At 34.6% G+C, this 7,023-nt stretch overlaps 1 non-coding gene across 1 annotated transcript; it reads right to left on the bottom strand.

Moving 5' to 3' along the window:
* Window positions 1-5,839: 5,839 nt before the first annotated feature.
* On the bottom strand, window positions 5,840-5,946 carry LOC115721557 (small nucleolar RNA R71). The gene has a single exon (XR_004012572.2). It is a non-coding gene; the product is annotated as a small nucleolar RNA R71 (small nucleolar RNA).
* Between the last annotated feature and the right edge of the window lie 1,077 nt (window positions 5,947-7,023).

The following is a 7,023-nucleotide window of genomic DNA, read 5'->3' as shown; positions in this document are numbered from 1 at the left end:
AATAACTCAATCATAGTGAGGAAGGCTGTGTAGATTTCAGAGACAACAAAGAAGGACTTTCGGGCTCAGATCTTGATTATACTCTGCTACAGAAAGGAATCAAGGGTTAGAGATCTGAGTGGGAGGAGACATATATATTCCGCTGCAATCACTGTAAGATTTCTGATACTCTTATGTGTTTAATTTCATATCGTTTTAGAAGTTCATATTTAGGTTGTTAAATCAACATACTTGTAAGTAGATCTAAGTTCCTGGTAAAATAACTTCCAACACCACCAACCTAAGTATCAGCCTATACTCGGTCATACTGGTCATACTCCAGCTGCTAGTCATACTCTAGCCTATACCGATGTGATACAGTGTCAGCCTAATCGGTCGAACTAGTCATACTCCAGCTGCTGGTCATACTCCAGCCTGTACCGACGTGACACAGTCGGATGGTTCGAAGCCAACATACATATCTAATGTAATCTTACAGGCTTCCTACATGCACGCTAAAGATGTAATCTACATGTGCATACTGTTATACTAATCTTACCTCAATTCTGAATTCAGGTGTGCCGGTCAACCTGACTGGAACTATCTGCGCGGCGGATTACAGGCTCCTAAACCATAAAAATCACAACACTATAAGTGATACCCTAAATCACTTCCCGGGGACTTAAATAAGGAACTAAAAGTTTCCCTATCGATAAAAAGCATGGCAATACCCCAAATAACATAAAAATGACAAAATCTAGGGTTCCTGAAATTTCCCCAACCGGTAGACCGGTTGCCCAACCGGAATTCTGATTCTGGGAATTTTCCAAACTCATCCGGAATTCTGGATGCACAACCAGAATTCTGGTTCCTCGCAGGCAAAAATTCAAAAATTCATAACTCAACCAACACAAATCCAAACAACCTCAAACCTTCCAGACCTGTTCTATACCTCCTATAGAACAATTCTAAAGCAATAAAATCAAGCTTCATGCAACCAATCCAAAATCACCATTAAAGCATCAAGCTTTGAGTTCTAAACTCAAACTTGATCAAACCCTACAAACATGCATTCAATTCAGCCCAAATCTACATAAACATGCATAATTAAACCTCTGAAAATGAAAGCAACCATCTACAGCAAGCAATTAACAGATTCAACACATTTCTTTGAAAATCATATTTTTGAGCTCAAAACATCCAATCTTGAATCAAAGCAACTATCATGCATTAAACTAGCTCTAATCTACTTAAAATAACAAGATTAATTCTCTGTAAACTACAACAAATCACAGCAGCAAGAACACATCAAAAACAAGCATGCAACAATCATCTTTTTAAACATTTTCTATAATTTACAAAAGGGAAAGGTTTAGAAACTTTACCAAAGCTTGAAGAACACTTAGATTGAAGGAAAATAGCTTGAAAAATCAAAGGAAACCCAGCCCTAGAACCCCATGCAGCCGAGAGAGAGAGAGAGAGAGAGAGAGAGAGAGAGAGAGAGAGAGAGAGAGAGAGAGAGGAAAAGAGAGAGCCTTTTTGAAAATTTTCTATCTTTTTCTAAGTTTTGAAATGAAAATGAAATTTAAGTGCTACTTAACTCACTAACTTCAGCCAACATAATAACCAAATAAACATATATTTTTCAATTATTAAGTCACAAAAAGACAAACTAACAATGGGGCAAAATGACCATTTTGCCCCTTCACACTAAAGTCACATAAATAACACTAAAGGGGTATTTTGGGAAATTCTAAATTCCCAGCCATTCCCGACATTCCCAATGTCTAATAAACCATCCCAAACTACTAACATACTAAGTTGTGATTTTACTGAGCCAAACACCGAGTTCCATGTTACCGGGCACCGGAAATGCAAAATTATGAAAACTACTAAATGACATAAAATGCATCTCAGAATTCAATAATAACAGTATAAATAATTATTTAATTAGCTATAAATAATTTCATAATTAAACATGATTAACTGCTAATTTCCAAATTAAACTAAGTTGTCTTTACATAGTTATTCACAATTACTGTATTGTCAATACAGTGGAATGTGATTGTGATTATATAATTCAAAAGATTTGGTCGATGTTCATCAGTGTTTTGGATTTACACTTATGTGATAATCAGCGATGAAGTATACTTACACTTGGAGTAGGTGTTATGTTATTTCCAGAACATTGGCAAAGTATACTGGTTTCGAATGTATGGAGTATGCATTGGACTGGTTCGATATTGAACTTGGTCAAAGATATTGTAAACTTACCGTTGTATCTTTCCAAGTCAATGTCAGAAGTTGATCTTAGATTAAGAGAATCTAAATCCTGATATGCTTAGGCTCAATCTCAGGAGTGCTATTCTTGTTCTTTGATTTACTAGTGTAGCCTACCTTTGGGTCAAGATAATACATATATTTTGGGAACATGATAGCATAATTGAGTGGGAGTGATGAACATAAATATGGAAATCTATAGCTTCTACTGGTGTATAGTGATGATTCCTTTTGAGCTTAGTTAAATAGAAGTAAATGGATGAGCTCTTGTTTCAGTGACTGTATATCAGATCACTAAAACATCATTTATAGGTAACTAAGTGTTCAAAGGGGCAAAATACATTGAGGGGTGTAAACGGTAAATTGGTCCCATCTCGATGTAAATCATCTATATAGAGGATCTCTAAATCACATTAAGATTATAACAATGGTTAAATGAGATAGCATATTGATATCGTGAAACATATGATATGCTCTATATAAGTCTGAGAGTGCAATTCCAAGTTCTAAGAGTGGATTCAACAAGGAATTAATAAGTTAGGGATTTACTTGGTAAACCGGTTCAACTTATTGGAAGCTCAGCATATAGATCCATGGTCCCCATTCTAGTTTAGACTATACTATTTGTAAGACACTGTAATTGATTTATGATTAATCAATTATAATTCTAAAAGTTAGACTATGTCTAATTTGTGAATTCTCACAGTTTAAGGATGAAATTGTAAATAGGAGGGTTTCTAGGTTTAATTATTAATTAAGAGACTTTGCATTTCTAATTAATAATTATTTTAAATGGCAATATTATTTAATAATCTATTTTAGTTATTAAATAATTAGTTTTGGCATTTAAATGATTAGAATTGGAAAAATGGCATTTTTGGAGAAATAGAAATAAAATTGAGGAAACTGCAAAATTCCATTGAGGCCCATACACACCATGGCCGGTGATTAAGGTTCAAATTTGTATATTTTTAGTTCTTAATTATGCACATAAAATTAATATAAATTAAATATTTCTTAAATTTTAATGTTAAATTTGTTTTGATTGGAAATATTTAATTTACTTTAATTTTTATGTTATATTTCAGATTTGAGCAAAAGTTGGTAAATAATGAAAAGAAGAGGAATGGCCCAAATGAATTGGCCTAAGCTTGTATCTCCATATCTTTTTCTGACCAAGTAAATGAAGCCTCGTCAAATTCTTTACAGGCCACGTCCAAAGCTCATTACCAATTTATCTCTTACTTTAATAGTAATTGAGCTCAAATTAATTATTAACAATAACGATGGGCATTTATGGGACTGGAATTCCTCAATTCGACATGTGGAAAGAATGTTTCTTCTTTTCCAAATTAATATGCTTGTGACCCATGAAGCCCACTTCCTCCATCAGCGTGATTTAGCGAGCAACAGCCCACTCACCTGCAAGTCACTCCAAACGCTACACTTGTCCCCATGCTCCCACTTTTACCAGAAATTGGAGTAATTTTCTCTATTTCATTAGCCACGAATTGGACCATATGTGGATTTTAATTTCTCTATAAATAGGACCCAAACCCAATGTAAAAGGCATCAGATTTTACCTAGAGTTATTATACCAAAATTTTATCTTTTTCTTTCCTTCTTCTTTATTTTACTTTATTAATTTTGGTGTAAAGACAATGCCTTTTCTAGGCTAATTTCTTTGGCAAGACTCAAGTGTAAGTTCATGCAATTTTTATTCTTCTAATATATTGATTCTCTTTGTTCTTCATTTTCACATTTGTTATATTAACTTTCTCTTCTTCTTAATTGCACTTTAAATTTAATAGTACCTTTTATATAAGTTCAGTCATGCTTTTCTTATGTAAGTTAGGCTATTAATTATTAGAGTGTTTATTATATTATATGATTTTTACTGCATTCTGCCAATGGTATTTTGTCGATTTAAATTATATAATATGATAGTATTTTTAGAAGTAGTTTTAATTTAATTAGAGAACATATTTTTCTAGTGAGCTTAATCATACACATTTTCCAACTATAATTAATGGTGTAGAATTATAGTTGAGGCTAAAGAATCAATTTTATAAGGAAAATATAATTGCATGTACAAAGCTTGTGTCTTCCATAATCATTTTCTGATCACTTCTCATTTTAATTACTTGTTTAATTTTTAAAAATCATTTCTCAATATTCTCATCACATTCAAGGTTCATATTTTATTCTTGTAAAATTACTAATTGTCCTTTTGAGTGTATTTTTCCTCCCTGTGGATACGACATATAGCCCGTTTACTACCGCGACCGCAGTGTAACTAATTGGGCGACATCAATTTTTGGCGCCGTTGCCGGGGAGGTTTCTGCGCTACAAGAGGTTAGTATAGTAGTTTTATTTTTTTTTATTGTCTCTCTTTATTTGTTTACATAAAAAAAAAAAAAACATTTTAGTTAATATAATATAATTTAGTTTTTTTTTTAAGTTATATATAGATTCAAAAAAAAAAAATCATTATATATTATTATTATTATTATTCTTTACACTTTTAAAAAAAAAAAAAAAAAAAAAACAAGTCCTTTTTGTTTAGTTTATTTGTTAGTTGTATTTATTATTTTGCTACTATATTAGGGTGTTAGTTTTTGTTTTTTTTTTTAACATTATTTTATTTTGTGTACTTTTTTTTAGGATTAGCCATTTTTTTTATTTATTTTAGGTTAGTTGTAGACTTTTATCCTTTAGGCTAAAAAAAAAAAAAAAAACAAACAAAAAAAACAAAAAAAAAAAAAAATTGTGCGTAAAATATTTTCATAAACTTTTTAGTGTAAACCCAATTGTGTAATGGTAAAAGTGGTACAAACTGAGATCATTCTGTCTAAGAAAGATTGGCTTTAAAGGTTTGTGATAGAGTACCCTCTACACTTTCTAGCAACCCCGGGGAGTTCTAGTAAAAGTGTGGGACGAAGCGGTACCTTGGCAACCTTCCCAATCGGCCTGGGAATATCTTGTGTGAATACCCTTGCATTATTACATAGTTGTAATTTACATTATTTAACAAGTGAAAATACACAAAAAAAAAAAAAAAAGTGAATGTCACGAAATAGAGACAAATTAGGGAGATTTGTAAAACAACAAATTGAAATTTTAGAAAACTCTCCTCAATCGTCTTCTTCCACTCGTTCTCATTCACCACCATCACCCATACTTCCTGCACTTCCAATGATGGCTCAACAACAGGAAATCCAACCAAGAACGCTACAGGATTATCTACATCCTACGCGTACGGCCACACCTTCATGCATAATGTATCCCATGAATATGCCCAACTTCGATTTCAAACCTGGCATGATTCAACTTTTACCAACCTTTCATGGTATGGAAAATGAGAGTCCATATGTGCATATTCAGGCCTTCGAAGAGGTGGTGGCCACATTCAACAACCAAGCTGACATCATTAACTTGGTGAGATTGAAGTTCTTTCCTTTCTCACTCAAGGATAAAGCCAAAAGCTGGTTGTATTCCTTAAGGCCAAGGTCTATTGGGACATGGGATGAGATGACAAAAGTATTTTTCTCTAAATTTTTTCCACCCCATAAGACCGGCGGAAATTAAGAGGCAAATCTCTACCTTCACCCAAAAGGACCATGAAACGTTTCATCAGGTCTGGGAGAGGTTTAAAGATTTGATGGGCCAGTGCCCACATCATGGATACGAAAGTTGGCGTCTTGTCAGCTATTTCTACGACGGTCTCACAGCCGACAAAAGACAATTCGTACAAATGATGTGCAATGGCGACTTCCTACAGAAAGATCCCGAAGAAGCTTTGGAATATCTTGAAGAAATTTCTGAAAAATCATACACATGGAGTGCGCCAAGTCCTACAGACAAGCCACGAACAGCCGGAGTCTACCAATTGAAGGAGGAGGACAGTGTGAAAGCTCAACTTGAAGCTTTGAAAAAACAATTTGAGGCTTTCAAAACTCAAGAAGGTAAAGCACTCAGGATAGGTCTGCAAAAGTGGAAAAGCAAGAACCATGCTTCATTTGTGGAGGGACTGATCATCAACCACAAGAGTGCCCTAGTCTTAGTATGTTAAGGGGAGGAGATGAGGAACAGTGTAATGCCTTAGGGGATTACAAGAAGCCTTATAATGCCTACTCCAACACATACAATCCTGGTTGGCGTAACCATCCCAATTTCAGTTGGAAGGATACAAGTCAAAATCAAGCATCTCGGGAGCCAATGGAGGCGATCAACAAAAGAATTCTCTTGAGAGTTCCATGAAAATTCTCGCGAGAATCCCAACTAGAGTTCAGGACTTATTTCACTGTGTGATAGAGGAATTGAAGGACATAAAGATTCAAATAACAAAGTTAAATGATTCTTCGGTCATTCAAGAGCGTGGTAAGCTTCCCTGCAGCTCAGCCTCTAATCACTCCCAAAGGGCAACATATGGCACAAACCTCCGCTCCTTCGTAGTCTAATCTCAAGGGGTTAATGCCATTACTACCCGAAGTGGTCAAAGTACGGTATCACCATTACCTAAGACCACTAGTGTACCAATGCCCGCTCGGACGCCGATGTGCCACAGAACCTTCCAGTAAAGTTGCCCTTTCCTCGGGCTTGAAATCCACTTTGAAAGGTATCGGAAAGTCATAGTGAAATCCTTGACTTTTTGACACAAGTTAAGGTTAACTTGCCATTACTTCATGTAATCAAGGCAAGTACCGCTTATGCCAAAGTTATCAAGGATCTATGCACTATCAAAAGGAAGCACCATGTCAAGAA

This window comes from Cannabis sativa, chromosome 5 (genome assembly GCF_029168945.1).
Source record: "Cannabis sativa cultivar Pink pepper isolate KNU-18-1 chromosome 5, ASM2916894v1, whole genome shotgun sequence".
Lineage (NCBI taxonomy): Eukaryota > Viridiplantae > Streptophyta > Magnoliopsida > Rosales > Cannabaceae > Cannabis > Cannabis sativa.
The sequence above is the reverse complement of the archived record's forward strand: the minus strand, read 5'-3'. Positions and strand labels throughout refer to the sequence as shown.